The sequence below is a fragment of the Helianthus annuus genome, chromosome 4 (assembly GCF_002127325.2).
Source record: "Helianthus annuus cultivar XRQ/B chromosome 4, HanXRQr2.0-SUNRISE, whole genome shotgun sequence".
Lineage (NCBI taxonomy): Eukaryota > Viridiplantae > Streptophyta > Magnoliopsida > Asterales > Asteraceae > Helianthus > Helianthus annuus.
The window spans coordinates 36,936,928-36,958,978 of record NC_035436.2 but is presented as its reverse complement, the minus strand read 5'-3'; the positions used below and the strand labels follow the sequence as shown (position 1 = coordinate 36,958,978).

The following is a 22,051-nucleotide window of genomic DNA, read 5'->3' as shown; positions in this document are numbered from 1 at the left end:
TCCCACTCTTTGACAATTGATGCAATTCCGGGCATACTCGCAAGAGTCCTTAAAAATCGTGGGCCAATAAAACCCACTAGATAACACCCGATAACCCGTCTTGTTCCCACTAAAATGCCCTCCACATGCCGAAGAATGAGCATGGGTCAAAATCTCTAAAACTTTAGTTTCGGGAACACATCTTCGTATCACTTGATTGGGCCCGATTTTGAACAAGTCTGGTTCATCCCATATATATTGCTTCACTTGACTTAGAAATTGTTGCCGTCTCTTCTTTGTCCAATGATTCGAAATTGCACCCTTGGCCAAATAGTTCACATAGTGGGCGTACCAAGGTGCAACAAAAGTAGAAACGGCTAACAATTGCTCATCGGGAAACCGTTCATTGATTTCGCTTGGGTCATGGACATCTTCCAATGGGATCCGGGACAAATGATCCGCAACAACATTTTCACATCCCTTTTTGTCCCGGATTTCAAGATCAAATTCTTGCAACAAAAGCACCCAACGAATCAACCGAGGCTTTGCATCCTTCTTTTCCATTAGGTATCGGACCGCGCTATGATCCAAATACACTATCACCTTGCTCCCCCAAATGTAAGATCTAAACTTGTCCAAGGCATACACCACCGCTAATAATTCTTTCTCGGTCGTGGTGTAATTGAGTTGCGCCTCGGACAAATTTTTGCTTGCATAATATAACACCACCGGTTTCTTATCGACCCTTTGACCCAAAACCGCTCCAATAGTTGTGTCTCTAGCGTCACACATAATTTCAAACGGCTTTGACCAATCCGGTGGTTGCAAGATAGGAGCCTTCACCAACTGTTCCTTCAAAACATGAAACGCTTGCAAACATTCATCAGTAAAATCAAATGGAACATCTTTCAATAATAAGTTACATAAAGGTTTTGTAAATACACTAAAACCCTTAATAAACCTTCTATAGAACCCCCCGTGTCCCAGAAATGATCTCACCCCCTTAACATTCTTTGGTGGGGGTAGAGATGAAATTACCCGAATCTTTGCTTTGTCTACCTCCATTCCCTGGTCCGAAATCACATGCCCCAACACAATACCCTCTTGAACCATAAAATGGCTCTTTTCCCAACTTAGCACCAAGTTTGTCTCAACACACCTTTTTAAAACTTTCTCTAATTCATCAAGACAAGTGTCAAAACTTGGGCCAAAAATGGAAAAATCATCCATAAACACTTCAAGAGATTCCCCGACCATGTCCGAAAATATACTCATCATACATCTTTGGAACGTGGCGGGGGCGTTACATAGTCCAAATGGCATCCGCCGAAAAGCGAATGTACCATATGGACATGTAAACGTGGTTTTGTGTTGGTCATCCGGGTGAATAGCAATTTGGTTATATCCCGAGTACCCATCCAAAAAACAATAATATTTTTGACCGGAAAGTTTTTCAATTATTTGGTCAATGAAGGGTAATGGGAAATGGTCTTTAGAGGTAGCAGCATTTAGTTTTCTATAATCAATACACACTCGCCACCCGGTTACCGGGCGGGTGGCGATTTGCTCACCTTGCTCATCTTTTACTACTTGGATGCCGGATTTTTTAGGCACTACCTGAGTCGGACTTACCCATGAACTATCCGAGATGGGATAAATGATCCCCGCATCCAACCACTTGATAACTTCTTTCTTTACCACCTCTCCTCAAGTTTGGGTTCAACCTCCTTTGTGTTTCACGGGTCGGCTTTGCATCCTCACTTGTAATGATCTTGTGCATCACAATGGATGGACTAATACCTTTTAAATCGGCTATCGTCCACCCAATTGCCGCCTTGTGAGCCTTCAACACCCGTATCAACTCTTCCTCTTGAGCTACCTCCAAGTTGGAAGCAATGATCACCGGTAAAGTGTCATTCTCCCCCAAAAATGCATACTTCAGGTGCTTTGGTAGCTCCTTCAACTCCACACTTGGTGGACATTCCAAAGAAGGCTTTGTACCCGAATCAATTTCCACCGGTAAAGAGTCCGTTTGGTGGGTCCATGGCGGTCTTCCTTCTTTCACCGCAAGAGCCTCTTGCCCTTTCTCTTCCATTTCCAACTCACATGCATGAACCTGCAAAGACACATCACAAACACAAGAACCCAAAATTTCCTCTTCGAACTCCTTCGGGTCATATCCATCTATGAACTCTGCTAAGAAACACTCATCACCATAAACATTAGTACCGTTAGTAAAAACATTTAATCTCATTTTTCTATTACCGAATGTCTTGTCGACCGTACCATGTCGACAATCAATAACGGCATGTGCGGTGTTAAAAAATGGCCGACCCAAAATAACATTTTGTTGTTGAATTGGGTCCGCGGATGAGTAATCTAGCACAAGAAAATCAACAGGATAATAAAACTCATCAACCTTAACTATCACATCCCGTATGATACCATGGGGAAGTTTGTGAGACAAGTCGGCTAATACAACCGTTGTCTCAACCCACTTCAATGGACCAAAATCGTATTGGTCATACAACCCCCCCGGTATGATACTTACCCCGGCTCCAAGATCCAATAACGCCCTTGCGGTTTGAAAATTTCCAACTTGGATGTTTATTAGAGGCGTTCCCGGATCTTGTAGCTTAGGAGGAAGATCTCCCTTCAAGACCGCACTTACCCGCTGCGTTAAGTCTACCAATTTAGGCACTTTTTGTTGCCTCTTTTGGGTACACAATTCCTTTAAAAACTTGGCGTAAGCGGGTACCTGTTTGATAGCTTCAAGTAAAGGAAGATTAATTTTAACCTGTTTAAAAACCTCCCACATTTCCTCTTTTTGAGGACCCCGTTTTGAAATAAAATTTTTTCTACCCGGATCTAATAAAGCCGAGGGAAATGGTACTTCACTAGATCCCTCACCCTCATTTACTTTTTCTTTTTCTTTATTAACTTCGGGTTTTTCAAAATTGGGTTTTTAGAAGAAACAATAGGTGGTTCATTTTCTTCCTCACTTTCTTGACCCGTTATATCCTCAACCACGCCATCAACCAAATCCGGTGAAGGATGGGTTTTGTACTCTTTCCCACTTCTCAAAACACTTACATGGTGAATATTAATGTTATTACCTTTTGAAGTACCATGAGATGGGTTTACCTTAGTGTCGCTTGGTAATTGACCTTTGTTTTTCTTCAATTCAGACACTTCGATTGCAAGTTGACCCATTTGGGTGGTCAAAGTTTGAATTGCTTTGTCTTGGGCCTCATCCTTTTGTATGCGTGCGTCATCCATTTGATTCCTCTTTTGCATCTCCGCTTGCATGCTCTTCAACATTTCCATCATTTCATTTCCACCCGAAGACCCCCCTTGTTCTTGACCCGTTCGATATTGCCTTTGGTATCCTTGGTTATTCCCACCTTGATATCCACTTTGGTTATTGTAAGGTTGGCGCGAACCATAATTACCTTGGTTACCTTGGAAATTCGGGTTTGCTTGATTCGAAGGGTTCCCATAACGAAAATTTGGGTGGTTCCTCAACCCGGGGTGGTAAGTGTTAGAATTCATATTGAAGTTTCTACCACCCCCTCCTTGACCTTGTAATGCATTCACCTCCTCATATTGCCCATCCAACATTCCTTGGCAATTCTCAGCCGCATGACCTAATTCATTACAGATAGCACAAACATCATAAATTTGGTTAGTGGTTTGAACATTACCGTCATCTATTGCGTGCACTTGAGGTCGGGCAATGGCCGGTCGTGCTCTCCTCGATGCTTGAGCTTTTCTTTTTGATGTAGTTTCCATGCTCTCCAAAAACTCCCAATCATCATTCTCGTAATTTGTACCAAAAGTCCCACCGGTGATAGACATTAAATCACGAGCATCTTCGGCACTCAACCCCTCGTGAAAAGCATTCATTAATTCCCACAATTCAATTCCATGGTGAGGGCAATTTTTGATCATCATATTGAAACGCTCAAAAGCCTCATGAAACATTTCACCATGTTGTTGTTGAAAGCTCCTCAACCCTTTTCTAGCATCATTCGTCTTTTGAGTGGTGTAAAATTCATCCAAAAAGGTTTGTTGCATTTCCCCCCATGTATATATAGATGCTGAAGGTAATGTGTAGAACCACTTTTTCGCCTTGTCTTCCAAAGAAAATTGGAATAGTACCAATTTAATATCATCGGCTGAGAATCCTTGACTCCCAAGAGTGTTGCAAATCGAGTCATAAGCCTCCAAATGAAAGTAAGGCTCCTCCGTTGCTAAACCCTTATATTTTGGCATGCTTTGCAAAGAGTTAGTCCTCACTTCAAATGTCCTCCCTTGATCATTGTGAGGAATGACTACCGGTGAAGGATTATGAGTGATTATCGGCCTAAAATGCGCTTCAATGCCCCTCACATTTTCTCTAAGATGCCTCCTTGGTACACCAAACCTACCCCTTGGGCGAATAGGACCCATTGGCCTTGGTATATGCCCTTGTGGTGCATTTGGTTGTTGAAATTTTTGTTGCGGCATCAGTGGGTGTTGAATAGGCCTTTGAAATTGTGGTTGTACATGTTGCGGTCGAACTTGTTGCAATGGTGTAGGGCGTTGCATTTGTGGCCCTTGTGGTCTTGGCCGAATGTGTTGTGGTATGAGTTGTTGCTGTTGTTGTACTCCACCAACACTTGGCATTACTTGCATTTGACCTTGCATGTATCCGAAATCTCCTTCATCTCCATCACCCCCATAAGCATACCCGTCTTCATCAAAACCTTCAAACTCCTCATATCCTTCATCATACCCATCTCCTTGAATTCCCGAAGATTGCCCAAATGGAAGAGTCGAGTACTGAAAACCCGATTGGTGTTGTGGTCTAAAAGAGGGCATAGCATGCACAATAGTTGAATTTGGTGCAATTGTGAAGTTGGATGATGATTGACCCGTAGTTGGGGGAAAGAAGAGGGATAATGGTGGGATTGTGGTAGAAGGGTTAAAGGTAATGGTGGGTTCGACTTGGGTAGTGATCGGTTGAGTGACATTGGTTGGTGTGAATTCGACAGTGGTATTAGGTAAAGTGGTGTTTGGTGATGGTTGGGTGGAAGTAGGTATAAAGGATGAGGTCGTTTGACCCGTTGTAGGTGGAATTTGTGAATCAGCCATGATGTTTCTCGGTGTGATGGGTGAAGTGGGTGAACCAATAATCTTGTTTTCCCGTACTAAAACTCTGTTTTGCCTTAGCGTTCTTTCAATTTCCGGATCAAAAGATAGCGGTGATGACCTGTGAGAGCCCCTAGTATGCATACACCTGAAGTACCTCCACACTAAACATAACCAGCGTAAACCCGAAAATAACAAAACAAAACTATTAAACTAACACACGTTGCGCACTACTCCCTGGAAACGGCGCCAAAATTTGACGTGATGTCGTGGTCACAATCAAATTTTATCCAATTACAACTAAGTAGATAGCGGTAAGTGGGTATCGAACACAGGGAGTTTGTGGAAAATGTGCTATTTCAATTGTTTCTCTAAATTAACTAAGTTAAACTAATTGTAATAAAAGTAAATTCAAGAGTTGGTTTGATTGGATTGGTTTTTAAAACTAAGAGTACTAATTAATTTGCGAAATGAAAATTGAGTTTATAAACAATTTGGAGATGAATGACCATCCTAAGTTTCCGGTTTGCTTCAACAATTGTGCTATCATCCACTAGAAAGAACTACATAGACACAGTTCATGTGTAATTACTTATTGTGATAAAAGGGAATGAAGTACTCAGATTCCTAGAACGTGAGGTTGTTACCCGATGACCAATCAACCCTTACCCAATCCTAATTCTACCCATGATATCTCGATTGCCAACGGCACCAAGAACGTATGGTTTCAAACTAGAATATCATAAGAATCAACAATTTACAAATAAGCAATCACACACCATGATAAACAAGACATAGATAGAGTTTACCATTCTAGAAATATGGAATCAAACACAATTGTTTCAAACAAACCTTCAACCTAGGATGACCATAGAGTGTTTAGCCACGCATGGCTTGACGCAACATCATAACAAAAGTTTTAATGTTCAAAGGAATCACCAACATAAAAACCAAAGATTACTATTGTTCTTCAAGCTCGAAAATCTCCAAAAAGTCTCCAAAATTCGTTCACAATCAGGTGGTAACCGATTGGCAATGATAAGTCCCCTTAAACCCCATCAAATTGATAATTAACGAAGGAGTTACAAAGTTGGAATCAGTCAGAGCCGTAACCTACGGTCCCCAGCCATAGGTTACGGCGGTCAGCGAGGTCATCCAAGTCAGCAGGGAGCCATAACCTACGGCCACCTGCCGTAGGTTACGGCTAGCAATGAGTCTTACGCCAACCACACACTGTCTTACGGCTTTGTCTTTTGGCACATAGTGGGAGCCGTAACCTACGGCAAGGAGCCGTAGTTAACGGTGCTGTATGTTTTGCTTTTTCTTGTTTGCTTCGTTACAAGTGGAGTTTGCACTTCTTGTTTCCACGATCATTTAGCATCCATCCAAACTTCATATTATCCCACTTTTATGCACTTTAACACCTGCAAATACCAACGCACCATAGTTACCAAATTCCCACAATTAACCGAATAAAGCATGAGATGTGCACATATTTAGATCGTTTAGGGGTTGTCCTACGGACCACCCGTCACCGAACCAGCACACTTTCTAGCCATCAAAGAAACGGATAAGTTTTCTACATTTGCAGTCATCTACCTGAAAGAAGCGGTTGCTAGGCACGGGGTGCCAACCTCCATTACCTCTAATCGCGACCCACGATTTGCATCTGATTTGTGGCAAGAGGTGCACAAATCCTTTGGCTCACGTCTAGGCATGAGCACAGCACATCATCCACAGACGAATGGGCAGACAGAACGCACCACCCAAACTCTTGAAGATATGCTTCGAGCATGTGTAATCAACTTTAGTAACTACTGGGAGCGGCATCTACCGTTAGTGGAGTTTTCGTATAACAACAGTTACCACACCAGTATCCAGGCTGCTCCGTTTGAGGCATTGTACGGACGGAAGAGCCAATCACCTCTTTATTAGACAGAAGTTGGAAACCGCCAAATCACTGGCCTAGAACTCGTCGTAGACACAACAGGGAAGATTGTTCAGATACGACAACGAATGGCGGCAGCTCGTGACCGTCAGAAAAGCTACGCTGATAAGCACAGGAAACCACTCGAGTTCCAGGTTGGGGACCGAGTATAGCTTAAAGTCTCACCTTGGAAGGGTGTAGTTCGTTTTAGTAAACGAGGCAAACTCAACCCGTGATATGTTGGATCTTTTGAAATCATGGAGAGAATTGGCAAGGTTGCCTACAAATTGAATCTACCCCAAGAACTCAGTGGAGTTCACAACGTGTTCCATGTGTCGAAATCTGAAGAAGCGTCTGTCAGATGAAACTCACATAGTTCCTTTCAAGGAACTCACCATCGACGATCAGTTGCGAATTGTCGAAGAACCAGTGGAAATCTTGGGCTGGGAGGTCAAGATTCTCAAACGCACCAGGATACCTATTGTTCGAGTTCGTTGGAACTCCCGTCGTGGCCCAGAAGTTACCTGGGAACGAGAAAACCAAATGATACACATATATCCCCATTGTTCGAGAACAATGAAACCACTACTGAGGCTGAAGCTACTGCGGAATTTCGGGACGAAATTTCAAACCAACGGGGGAATGATGTGACACCCCAGGAAAACCAGGAAACCATGCAACCTAACTAGCTTCCTCAGTAACTACGTGCCAAATTTCAGGACGAAATTTCTTTCAAGTTGGGGATGATGTGACAACCCGAACTTTCAAGGTTGGTGACGTTTAATTCTGTGATCTTAACTTCTCGTTATTCCTCTCTAATATGCTATATGTTCTGTACTGGTATAACTCCGTTGAGCTTAAACTTAAACTTAAACGCGTGATGATCTTGTTAAATAATACATACCTATGTATGTGGGCCGCACTTGTCAGGAATACCATTGGGTCGTCACCGCATTTAAAATAACCCGGCCCGATTCCCTTGTGCATGCTACCACTCGGCCCAATACTCTCAAACAATTTGGCCCAAACCTCCCTATTTTATATACGTAAACACATGAGTGGTGATACACAATTTCCTTGAAAAATTACAAACCCTAAAACTCTTTTCTCCCATACGCGATCAACGACGAGTTTGGACGAAGTCCTCCTTCCTGTTCGTTCTCCTTTCTTGTGTGGTAAGTATGCTTCTCATTAAGATGTCATGTTGCGATGTGCTATGTGTTCTTGTGTGGTAAGTATGCTTCTCATTAAGATGTCATTAAGATGTCATCTTGCGATGTGCTATGTGTTCGTGTGTGAGAGTATTAATTTAGAGTTTATGTTGCGAAATAACTAGGAATCATGTTTTGACTATATGATCGACGATGAATGATGTGTGTTGATTTTGTATTTGTATGATACCAGATGCATGTTTATAGAACTTTTGGTATGCATGTTATGACCCATGGATCTGATATGGTTGATGATATAGTTCGGTTACACAGATTTCAATTATGGTGATAAAGTTGCATGTTTATTGATTAGTTGGAAGAATGATTAGGATGTCAGAAGTAATTTATATATATGTATTAATTTACAGTGAGGAAGGAAACTATTTTACTATGACATAACAAATAATGAGATGCCTGACAATTCAAAGAATTATGTGAACAACTTGTAAACTGGTCAATATGTTAAATGCTGTTGATTTCTATTGGACCGATCAATTCACTAAATTTGTTTACAATTGGGCCGCCAAACTTAAAGTTGTTGAAACTTGTTCATAATTAAACTATAAAATAGGGATGGGTCATGTGCCTGATGTTTGTTAGACGATGATGGGCCAGCAAATTTATTAAAATTCATGGTAGTTGCCTAGTTGGGTCATAAGTGTGGTGGGCTCGGGTTGTTACCACGTTGGGCCGTATGGTGCTGTTGGGCCACACACAGGTGATCAGCCAACCACTTTATATGACCGGGCCGTAGGATGTGGGCCGCAACCATAAACCCTTACACAATAAATCTGAATTGCACACATACTCGTAAACTGGACTGTTAACCAAAAAGGGTCGTACACTGCATAGAATAATGTGATGGATTGTGAAACTTTTACCCGAACCACGAACGTGTGACAACTCGAGTTTCCAAGATTCCACTTTCGCATTTATTGCACGTTCACTGTTTGTTTAGTTGTTTACTTGCACAATTGGTTTGCTTTGTAACTATATATGTTTTGGTTCGATAAAGTGTATTGTAATTATGCATGGTTATGTGTTACTTATGAAAGATTTGACAAATGCATGAACTTGGTGATGAAACTGTAAATTATATCGTGATGGGTGTGTTCTATGTAAAAGATGATACTTAGGGGTGAGTAGAGTAGATTGTGAAACCTTAACAACTCTTAACCCTAATCTTCTTCACTAATCATCTCACAAACCATCATACGTATCTTCAAGATTTCTCTACAACCCTCTCTTGCAATCATCCTCTTTCTCATTGGCACAAGTTCTCTTGCATCAATCTTGATCTTTCAATCCATCTAGAATCAATCCAAGGTAATTGTTCAATGATTTCTTGTTGTTAATCTTTGATTATGTGATTCATACAAAACCCTAGTTCTACATACAATAGTTCTGTGTTTATTGATTGATTCTGATTATTATGAAATGGTTATGATTGTTGTGTAATCATTTGCCTGATGATTAAGATGCATGATATGTTAGAACTGTTGATGGTTAATTTGATTTCTGCACTGTGAATATATGAAATTAGGGTTTCTTAATCGTATGTGTAACTATTCCATTGATTCTGTACATTGGTTGTGGAAATCACATATGTTGTAACTCGGAGTTAAGGTCTGAGTTTTGTATATTAAAGCATGTCCGAGCTTTGTTTACTTGATGTGTAAGTCCGAATTTTATAAGACTTGTGAACATGGTCCGAATATTATACATGTATATGTAGTCCGAATTCTAATTGTGTATGTGTACTCAGAGTTTTGATTAACATGCTTGTCCGAGTTTTCTTGCTTGATGATAAAGGTCCGAACTTCCCTAGTAACACATATGGTCCGAACTTCTTGAATATCATTGGTCCGACTTTTTAATGAAATGAGGGGGGTCCGAACTTTATGCACATGGGGGTGTCCGAACTTTGTAGTTAGGACACAAGTCCGAACTTTTATCATACAACATGTAATGTCCGAGTTTTTAAATGAATGCAAAGGGTCCGACTTTTAATATATGTGATCCGAACTTGTTAGATATCCAAGGGGTCCGAACTTTTTAGATGTCACAAGGTCCGAACTTTTGTGATGTGTATAAGGGGTCCGAGTTTTGTAATTGAGGTAGTGGTCCAACTTTTAAAATGATATATATGGTCCGAGTTTCTCCTAGAGGTGTTTGTCCGAGTTTTTATTGAAGGCAAAGTCGGAGTTTTGTGATTTACATGTAATTTCGTCGTGTATTATGGTACTGCAACTCTGTTAAAACTTATTAACCCTGTTCGTTCAGCAAACACAGTTAAATATCAGTTCTAATAGATGTTAACTCTGTTAAGTTATGCATGTTAATCTGTTTAACATGTAACTCAGTTAAACGTGCTGATTCTGTTAAGCCTCTAAACGTCTGTTAAGTTGTTTACTTAGTTAAGTCATTTAACTCTTTCAATATGTAACTCGGTTAAGGATGTGCATTTAACTTTTGTTAACACTGTTAACTAATATGTCCTGTTAAGCAAGATAACTCTGTTAGACATGTAACATTGCTAGTGTATGTGTTCTGATAAGTGAGTTAACTGTATGAAGTATGATAACTGCCTATTAATCCTGTCAAGCATAAATGGTGCGATTTTGACTAAACTGCATACGTGATATGTGATAACTGTTTAAACACACTCCGTGACAGAAATGGCATGCGAACTTGAACTGATTTAATATACATGCATACTATAGGACGTGACTGATTATTCGTGAGCACATAGTTTAGCAAACCGAGCAAACCAAGGTGAGTTCACACTCTTTACCAAGGCATGGGATTCCTGGGGATTGGGAATGGGTTGAATGATGGAATTGAACGATTTCTCGTACTTACACGGTTACTAGACTATCTACCATGGTCCTCGGGTTAAGCAGGACACTTACGTAAAACCTACGTAAACAAGTACACACCACTGTCTTCCGGAGTCAGGAAGGACACTTACGTAAAACCTACGTAAACTCACACATGCTACTGTCTTCCGGAGTAAGGAAGGACACTTACGAAAAACCTACGTAAACCCCCGCGTACCCCTGTCCTCGGTTGTGAAGGATACTTACGTAAAACCTACGTAAAGCTTGTACGTACTACTGTTCTCGGGTTATGAAGAACACTTATGGTTACGAATAGTCTAGTGTATATGCAAACATGGGAAGCCCCCACCTATAGAACATACTATTGGCCCAGTAGAGCCACACGTTACAAATGAACTTACTATTACGAACTTACTTTCTGTGAACTCGCTCAACTAGTTGTTGACTCTCTGTTACATGCCTTGCAGGTCGTTAGGTATATATGGAGCTTGCACAGGGAGGCGCGGTCGTTGTGGACAAGGATCGTGAATGCTTGATTTAAACATTATGACATTACACACTTTACTTATGATTGGGCTTTTACTCAGATGCTTCCGCTAAACTTTGTTATTATACTTATGTTTTGGAACACCTTTCATATGGATTGGTTTGGTTTAATTACATTCACTTTTACTATTTACATTGTTCGGTATGATTGGTGGCTTGATCCTGGTCAGTCACGCTCCCAAGCGGTGTTTCTCCGCGTGTGGTTTTTGGGGGTGTGACAGATTGGTATCAGAGCCATTGGTTATAGAGAACTCGGTTTCAATAAGGGAAAAACGTTTTTATTAAAACCAGACTATAACCAGTACAGTGCTCAACGATCCACAACGACGCCTCGCTCCACGTGCAAGACTCAACATCCTAGGTAATAAGGTTAATGTTTATTGCCTACATGCTAGAATTACATAGAACTTTGCTCGTGGTATGCTTAGATTACATTGCCTGCTATTCGTTATTACTTGAAAACACTTGTGTGCTTACTCCCTTCTGTCATCGCACTATTCGCGAACCTCTCTCACTTACGTTACATTTGCTATGAAGATCATGGCCGGACGTATCAACATGACTCAAGCCCAGTTGACGGCTCTCATTAAAGAACGAGTTGCTGCGGCACTTGCAGCCATACAAGCAGGAGGTCAACACGCTCAGCCACCTGTTTGCACCTTCAAAAATCTCAAGGATTGCCGACCTAGTACCTTCAGTGGTACTGAGGGAGTTGCAGGCCTCCTCCATTGGTTCGAGAGGCTCGAAACTGACTTTGAGGTGTGTGATTGCCCTGAGTCTCGTAGGGTAAAGTTTGCTACTGGAACACTCGAAGGTGCTGCATTAACCTGGTGGGAAGCACAGGTTCAAATGTTAGGGCTGGCAGCTGCTAATGCCACCCCCTGGAACGAGTTCAAGGACCTAATTAAGGAAGAGTTTTGCAGTTGGGAAGACATCCACAAACTAGAGGTAGAGTTCCTCAACTTACAGATGGCGGGGTCTGAAATTAAGGCTTATACGAAGAGATCAAATGAATTAGCCACATTTTGTCCCACTATGGTAGACCCTCCCACCAAACGCATCGAGCTGTATCTCAAGGGTCTGGTGCCCGAAATTCAGAGCCATGTGACCGCAGCTAATCTTGGAACTATCCAGCAAGTCACTCGGCTTGCTCATCGTCTCACAGACCAGGCAGTAGAACAAGGCAAACTACCGAAACATGTTAAAGCTGTTATTACATGTGCATCTGGTGACAACAAATGCAAGTGGGATGGAAACCTGAGCAAGGGATTAATTCCAGTTCAGCCTCTGGCGCAGCAGCAAAAGATAGATGACTACCAGAGTCCCAGTCAGCAGTTTTCTGGTAGTCGCGGGCAGAGTGGATATCGAGGAAATCATCCAAAGTGTAACAGATGCAATAGGCACCACAGCGGTCAGTGCAACAAGGGTCGTTGTCAGAGGTGCCTCAAGATAGGTCATGAAGCTAAGGATTGTTGAAGCTCACGTCCTGCAACTCAAGAACAGCAACGGCCGCCTCAATCTCCACAGAATCAGCAGCAACAACAGAGTTTTAAAGGATGTTTTCAGTGCGATGCTAAAGATCACTATAAGAGACATTGTCCGCAAATAAACCAGGACCAGACTCAGAACCACGACCATGGAAACAGGGACGACAATGGGGATAGCATTGGGGGAAACAATGGAAACGATGACGCCGGGGCCGCGTGTACGTGATTGGTCAGGGTGACGCAAGGAGCGATCCTAACGTAATAATAGGTAAGTTTCTTCTCGACGACTTTTATGTTACTGTCTTGTTTGACTCGGGTGTGGATACCAGTTATATGTCTTTGAAAGTTAGTCAAATGTTAAAACGTGCACCAACTCCCTTGAACACCAAACATGTCGTAGTGTTAGCGAATGGTAAAAGTCTAGAGGCCAAACATAGTTCAGGGTTGTAATCTTATCCTCGCTGGTCAGACGTTCTCTATTGACCTCATTTCCTATAGTTCTGGGCAGCACCTATAGCTCGCGCACCGTATCGCTTAGCTCCATCAGAATTGGAAGAACTATCGACGCAGCTACAAGAACTCTTGGATAAGGGATTTATCCGACCTATCTCTTCGCCTTGAGGAGCTCCAGTGTTATTCGCGAAAAAGAAGGACGGTACCTCCCGCATGTGCATAGACTACCGCAAACTAAACAAGGTCACCGTGAGGAACCGCTATCCTTTTCCACGTATTGACGACTTATTCGATCAGTTGCAAGGGTCGAGCTACTACACCAAGATTGACCTGAGGTCAGGTCACCATCAGCTGAGAGTCCGGGATGAGGACGTCTCCAAAACAACATTCAGAACTCGCTACGACCACTATGAGTTTCTAGTCATGCCATTCGGGCTAACGAACGCACCTGCAGTTTTCATGGATCTTATGAACAGAGTGTGCAAGCCATATTTAGACAAGTTCGTGATTGTTTTCATCGATGACATTCTGATCTACTCCAAGAGTCAGGAGGAGCACGAGCAGCACTTACGACTTATCTTAGTACTTCTTCGAAAGGAACAACTGTACGCCAAGTTTTCAAAATGCGACTTCTGGTTTCGTGAAGTCCACTTCCTAGGCCATGTGGTAAACAAGGATGGGATTCATGTTGATCCATCCAAGGTGGATTCGATCAGGAACTGGCCTGCACCGCGTACATCAACGGAAATACGCCAATTCTTGGGTGTGGCGGGTTACTACAGACGATTCATTAAAGACTTCTCAAAGATTGCGCAGCCGCTTACACTACTGACACAGGAGGGTGTCACTTATCGTTGGGGTAATCCCCAGGAAAACCGCTTTTCAGCACTAAAGGGATAGACTTTGCAGTGCACCTATTCTCACATTTGCCAGAGGGCACGGACGATTATGTGGTCTATTGTAACGCATCGATACAGGGGCTTGGTTGTGTATTGATACAGCGGGATAAAGTTATTGCTTATGCGTCACGTCAACTCAAGATTCACGAGCGGAACTACACGACGCACGATTTAGAGCTGGGAGCTGTTGTTTTCGCGCTTAGGATATGGCGATACTACCTGTACGGTACCAAGTGCACTATTTACACCGATCACAGGAGTCTCGAGCATATCTTCAAGCAGAGGGAATTGAACATGCGACAACGTCGATGGGTCGAGCTACTTAATGATTATGAATGCGCCATCAAGTACCATCCAGGCAAAGCCAATGTCGTGGCTGATGCCCTCAGTCGAAAAGATACTACACCTAGGCGTGTACGAGCCTTGCAGCTTACTATTCAGTCTAGTCTCCCTGCACTGATACGAGATGCTCAGGTAGAAGCATTGAAACCAGAAAGATGTCAAGGCTGAAGCCGTACGCGGTTCAAGGCAGCGTTTTAAACAAAAGGAAGACGTCGCCTACTATGTAACGGGGCGTATTTGGGTCCCACTATATGGCGGTTTACGAGAACTTGTGATGGATGAAGCGCACAAGTCTCGCTACTCGGTACATCCAGGTTCGGATAAGATGTACCACGATCTTAAAACTACGTATTGGTGGCCAAGCATGAAAGCCCTCATCGCAACGTACGTCAGCAAATGTTTGACCTGTGCAAGGGTCAAAGTTGAATATCAGAAACCATCAGGCCTACATCAGCAACCAAAGATACCGCAGTGGAAATGGGAGGGAATTTCCATGGATTATGTTACTGGCCTACCTAGATCCCAGCGTGGGAATGATACTATTTGGGTGATCGTGGATCGACTCACAAAGTCTGCTCACTTCCTAGCTATTAAGGAAACGGATAAGTTCTCTACCTTAGCAGACGTATACTTGAAAGAAGTTGTTTCGAAGCACGGAGTGCCAACCTCCATTATTTCGGATCGGGAAGCACGATTCACTTCAGAACTATGGCAAGCGATGCACAAATCTTTTGGTTCTCGATTAGACATGAGCACAGCTTATCACCCTCAGACGGATGGGCAGTCTGAGCGCACGATTCAAACCTTAGAAGACATGCTTCGAGCGTGTGTTATCGATTTTGGCAACAGCTGGGAAAAGCATCTCCCGTTAGTGGAGTTTTCGTACAATAACAGTTACCACACCAGCATTCAAGCCGCTCCATTCGAGGCATTATACGGACGTAAATGCCGGTCACCTCTCGGTTGGGCAGAGGTGGGGGATAGTCAGATCACAGGTCCAGAACTTGTAGTTGATGCTACTGAACGAATTGCACAGATACGAAAACGCATGGCGGCAGCTCGCGACCGTTAGAAAAGTTACGCTGATAAGCGCAGGAAACCGCTCGAATTCCAAAGTTGGGGATCGAGTGCTACTCAAAGTCTCACCCTGGAAGGGTGTGTTTCGTTTTGGTAAACGGGGCAAACTCAATCCGCGGTATGTTGGACCGTTCGAAATCATCGAGAAAATAGGCAAAGTTGCCTACAAACTGAACCTACCAGCTGAACTCGGTGCAGTTCACAATGTCTTCCACGTGTCGAATTTGAAGAAGTGTCTGTCAGATGAGACCCTCATAGTTCCTTTGAAGGAACTCACTATCGACGAGCGGTTGCAGTTCGTCGAGGAACCAGTTGAAATCACGGACCGGGATGTTAAGGTCCTCAAGAACACTAGAATACCTCTTGTACGAGTTCGTTGGAACTCCCGTCGTGGCCCAGAGTATACCTGGGAACGAGAAGACCAAATGAAACTCAAGTATCCCCAGTTATTCGAAAACCGTGCAACCACTGCTGAGGCTGAAGCTACTACAGAATTTCGGGACGAAATTCCAAATCAACGGGGGGATGATGTGACACCCCAGGAAAAACCAGTAAACGATACAACTTACCTAGCTTCCTCAGTAACCGCATGCTAAATTTCGGGACGAAATTTCTTTCAAGTTGGGGATAATGTGACAACTCGAGTTTCCAAGATTCCACTTTCGCATTTATTGCACGTTCACTGTTAGTTTAGTTGTTTACTTGCACAATTGGTTTGCTTTGTAACTGTATATGTTTTGGTTCGATAAAGTGTATTGTAATTGTGCATGGTTATGTGTTACTTATGAAAGATTTGACAAATGCATGAACTTGGTGATGAAACAGTAAATTATATCGTGATGGGTGTGTTCTATGTAAAAGATGATACTTAGGGGCGAGTAGAGTAGATTGTGAAACCTTAACAACTCTTAACCCTAATCTTCTTCACTAATCATCTCACAAACCATCATACGTATCTTCAAGATTTCTGTACAACCCTCTCTTGCAATCATCCTCTTTCTCATTGGCACAAGTTCTCTTGCATCAATCTTGATCTTTCAATCCATCTAGAATCAATCCAAGGTAATTGTACAATGATTTCTTGTTGTTAATCTTTGATTATGTGATTCATACAAAACCCTAGTTCTACATACAATAGTTCTGTGTTTATTGATTGATTCTGATTATTGTGAAATGGTTATGATTGTTGTGTAATCATTTGCCTGATGATTAAGATGCATGATATGTTAGAACTGTTGATGGTTAATTTGATTTCTGCACTGTGAATATATGAAATTAGGGTTTCTTAATCGTATGTGTAACTGTTCCATTGATTCTGTACATTGGTTGTGGAAATCACATATGTTGTAACTCGGAGTTAAGGTCTGAGTTTTGTATATTAAAGCATGTCCGAGCTTTGTTTACTTGATGTGTTAGTCCGAATTTTATAAGACTTGTGAACATGGTCCGAATATTATACATGTATATGTAGTCCGAATTCTTATTGTGTATGTGTAGTCAGAGTTTTGATTAACATGCTTGTCCGAGATTTCTTGCTTGATGATAAAGGTCCGAACTTCCCTAGTAACACATATGGTCCGAACTTCTTGAATATCATTGGTCCGACTTTTTAATGAAATGAGGGGGGTCCGAACTTTATGCACATGGGGGTGTCCGAACTTTGTAGTTAGGACACAAGTCCGAACTTTTATCATACAACATGTAATGTCCGAGTTTTTAAATGAATGCTAAGGGTCCGACTTTTAATATATGTGATCCGAACTTGTTAGATATCCAAGGGGTCCGAACTTTTTAGATGTCACAAGGTCCGAACTTTTGTGATGTGTATAAGGGGTCCGAGTTTTGTAATTGAGGTAGTGGTCCGACTTTTAAAATGATATATATGGTTCGAGTTTCTCCTAGAGGTGTTTGTCCGAGTTTTTATTGAAGGCAAAGTCGGAGTTTTGTGATTTACATGTAATTTCGTCGTGTATTATGGTACTGCAACTCTGTTAAAACTTATTAACCCTGTTCGTTCAGCAAACACAGATAAATATCAGTTCTAATAGATGTTAACTCTGTTAAGTTATGCATGTTAATCTGTTTAACATGTAACTCAGTTAAACGTGCTGATTCTGTTAAGCCTCTAAACCTCTGTTAAGTTGTTTACTTAGTTAAGTCAGTTAACTCTTTCAATATGTAACTCGGTTAAGGATGTGCATTTAACTTTTGTTAACACTGTTAACTAATATGTCATGTTAAGCAAGATAACTCTGTTAGACATGTAACATTGCTAGTGTATGTGTTCTGTTAAGTGCGTTAACTGTATGAAGTATGATAACTGCCTGTTAATCCTGTCAAGCATAAATGGTGCGATTTTGACTAAACTGCATACGTGATATGTGATAACTGTTTAAACACACCCCGTGACAGAAATGGCATGCGAACTTGAACTGATTTAATATACATGCATACTATAGGACGTGACTGATTATTCGTGAGCACATAGTTTAGCATACCGAGCAAACCAAGGTGAGTTCACACTCTTTACCAAGGCATGGGATTCCCGGGGATTGGGAATGGGTTGAATGATGGAATTGAACGATTTCTCGTACTTACACGGTTACTAGACTATCTACCATGGTCCTCGGGTTAAGCAGGACACTTACGTAAAACCTACGTAAACAAGTACACACCACTGTCTTCCGGAGTCAGGAAAGACACTTACGTAAAACCTACGTAAACTCACACATGCTACTGTCTTCCGGAGTAAGGAAGGACACTTACGTAAAACCTACCTAAACCCCCGCGTACCCCTATCCTCGGTTGTGAAGGATACTTATGTCACACCCCAACCGATGGCGGAAACATCGGGATGAGACAAAGTGTGTAAAGATTGCTAGAGACGTCATAACACTATGTGACAATATTTAATTAAATTCAAATTTCATTTCAAAACTAAATGTCATACAAGTTCAAAAGGAAATAACAACATTGTTCCAACAAATAGCATAACAAAAAAAAGAGATAGATAAATTTAGGTGTGTATCTAGTCCACCCTAAACTTGTTTCATCAATCATCCATACTTCAATAATCAACCTGCAACATGTATTAAAATAGAGTTTCAATGCAAAAGCAAAGAGCGAGTATACAAGTTTGTTTACATAGCATAATAGAATAAAAACTCGTATCCAACATGAACATATTAAAATAGTTTCAACCATGCTAGTTTTCGCAGTCCAAGTGATAGCCCAAGTTTCCAATGCGTTAAAGTACCTAACCCAAAGTTTCGCGGGAGGTTAATATATCTCCTCCTAACAATACCCCAAAGACTAACGGGGAGGTGCATTACCCCTATAGCGCTACCATTGTTAAGGCGGAACTACACACAAGGATTAAACGTTCACATAGCACAAAATAGTCTCAAGTATCACAAGTTTCATGTTTCATGTTTAAAAGGATAGAGCATGTTTCAAATAAGTTTCAAGTGTCACGTGCGTTTAATATAGAATACATGTTGCACCCAAAGTGTTTAAAAGTAAAAATGGGTTCGAGTATACTCACGGTTTACAAGTCTTGACTTGAAGTTCCGAGAGCAAGTTTGGTGGATGAATTTAGTTTGGAGCACCTTGTCCTTCTACACGAGGAAAGCAAAGGTGTGTGAGTTTGGGGAAATCGGAAGATTATAGATTCAGAGTCTAAAATGTATAGAAAATAACATAGGTGAAAATAATCATCTTGTACACATAACCCTTGTTCTTGACACTATTAAACTCAAAAGAGTTGGTATGATTTCATGGATCCAAAGGTCCATTAGAGTCGTAACAAGAGCATGGTCATAGATGATGTAACATATTCTTAACAAGTAACTATTTAGTTATCATTAAGTTTAGTTACTTAGGTATTTACATATAGAATAACTTAGATAATATATAGATTACAAGTCATATGATTCAAGCATGAGGTAGGAGATTAATGTCTCCATTTAGGCACCTCTTTGTGACATAGAGTTCATACATGAGGTAGGAAGAACAAGCTTCCATTTAGGCACCTCTATTGTTCACCACTACACTTGTTGTCATAAACAACAAGGAGGGTCATGAACATACAAGTATTAAGGTAATAACAACAACTAATCTATGGAAAAACATCAAGTAGTGAGTGGATTTCTATGAAGGATAGCCCAAGCTAGTCCAACCATCACACATTCAACAAGTTTCATACTTGTACACTACTTGTGGGTAAAACCCTAATTAAAACAGAAAGTTTGTGAGGTTTTAACCTCTGATTTAAGTGTCTCAACCATGTTTTTAAGCCTAACCAACCATAAGAGAGGTTGTAAGCATTAGGACATTGGTATGAGATGTGTTAAACACAAGTTGGATGAAGTTTAAACAAGTATGTAACAAAACAGAAAGTTTATGGTCAATTTCATAGCAATTCCAGGTCTGATTTCTCCAAGGAGAAGTCAAGGAATCAAACTCCATGATTAACCAAGCAAGTAGGAAGAAGAATCAAGTGATTTCATCAAGAAATGAGCAAGTTATGCCAAGTTTTGTGCAAGAGTATGAATCTGTCCGAAAATGCAGATTCTTGCTTGAATTTGAGAGTGTTTTGGTGAGATTAGAGAGTGATGAAAGTGTCCAAGTGCTTGGAGGCCCTTGGGTACTTATAGGGAAGTGTTTAGGGTTGATTAGAGGGGTTAACAAGAGCCAAAACTCGGTTTAAATAAGGAAATCCCGCTCAAAGTTGAATCTGGTCGCGACTGTCCACGTTTCTGCAGAACTGGGGGTCCACGCGGGCCGCGTAAAGGAACTGGGTAAGTCCACACGGGCCGCGAGCCCTTTGTGGTTCCGGATACAAGTTTCATCTTTTACAATTTGGCCCCTGAAGTTGTGTAGTTGATGTTTTGAGGTGTTTTAAGGACCATTCTTGCCACAAAAGCATATTTTAAGGTAAACCCAAGTGCGAGGAGTATAAACCAAGTATAATTAAGCGTATGAGTATCAAATCAAGTGTCGTTCTCGTTCAAAATACGATCCATGCATAAATTTAGATTAATTACAAGTTTCGCACATAGTTTCCAAGAATAACGATTAAACATCGATTGATTCACGAAGTCGAACATACGAGCATACATAGAATGCGTATAACATAAATGTAACAAAATACAAGCTTCATTAATGATCCAAGTCTCGATTTGATAATGATTACAAAGAAGGGAACGACCACAAGAATACAAGGTTTCCAAAAATAGAATTTCAAGCAATGGTTTCTAAATAGGGAAATTATGAAAACGCAGGGCGTTACGACTTATGAAAAACCTACGTAAAGCTTGTACGTACTACTATTCTCGGGTTATGAAGAACACTTATGGTTACGAATAATCTAGTGTATATGCAAACATGGGAAGCCCCCACCTATAGAACATACTATCAGCCCAGTAGAGCCACACGTTACAAATGAACTTACTATTACGAACTTACTTTCTGTGAACTCGCTCAACTAGTTGTTGACTCTCCGTTACATGCCTTGCAGGTCGTTAGGTATATATGGAGCTTGCACAGGGAGGCGCGGTCGTTGTGGACAAGGATCGTGAATGCTTGATTTAAACATTATGACATTACACACTTTACTTATGATTGGGCTTTTACTCAGATGCTTCCGCTAAACTTTGTTATTATACTTATGTTTTGGAACACCTTTCATATGGATTGGTTTGGTTTAATTACATTCACTTTTACTATTTACATTGTTCGGTATGATTGGTGGCTTGATCCTGGTCAGTCACGCTCCCAAGCGGTGTTTCTCCGCGTGTGGTTTTTGGGGGTGTGACAGAACGTGTGTTAGAAATGTTTATATGACATAAATTCCTACAATGTGATATGTGACGATTGTTTTCTATTACCTGCAAATTGTTAAACGCTATGGACTGTTAAGTGTTTATTTGAACAAACTGATTCGTGATGTGTTGTTGATTATGGTCTGATTAGGTGTCATGCGTATGTGATGACGAGCTATGTGATAATGTATGTAGTGTACAATGTGTGCTATGTGAAATGGGGTGTACGTAAAACTAATTGATTATGGTAATCATACTAGGCTACGAATGACTGCTTAATTGTGAACAAGAAACTTATCAAACCGAGCAAACCAAGGTGAGTTCACACACTTTCT

General features: G+C 41.3%; 1 non-coding gene across 1 annotated transcript; it reads left to right on the top strand.

Moving 5' to 3' along the window:
- Positions 1–3,901: 3,901 nt before the first annotated feature.
- LOC118492026 lies at positions 3,902–4,007 on the top strand. Its single transcript, XR_004892467.1, has one exon. It is a non-coding gene; the product is annotated as a small nucleolar RNA R71 (small nucleolar RNA).
- Positions 4,008–22,051: the final 18,044 nt, after the last annotated feature.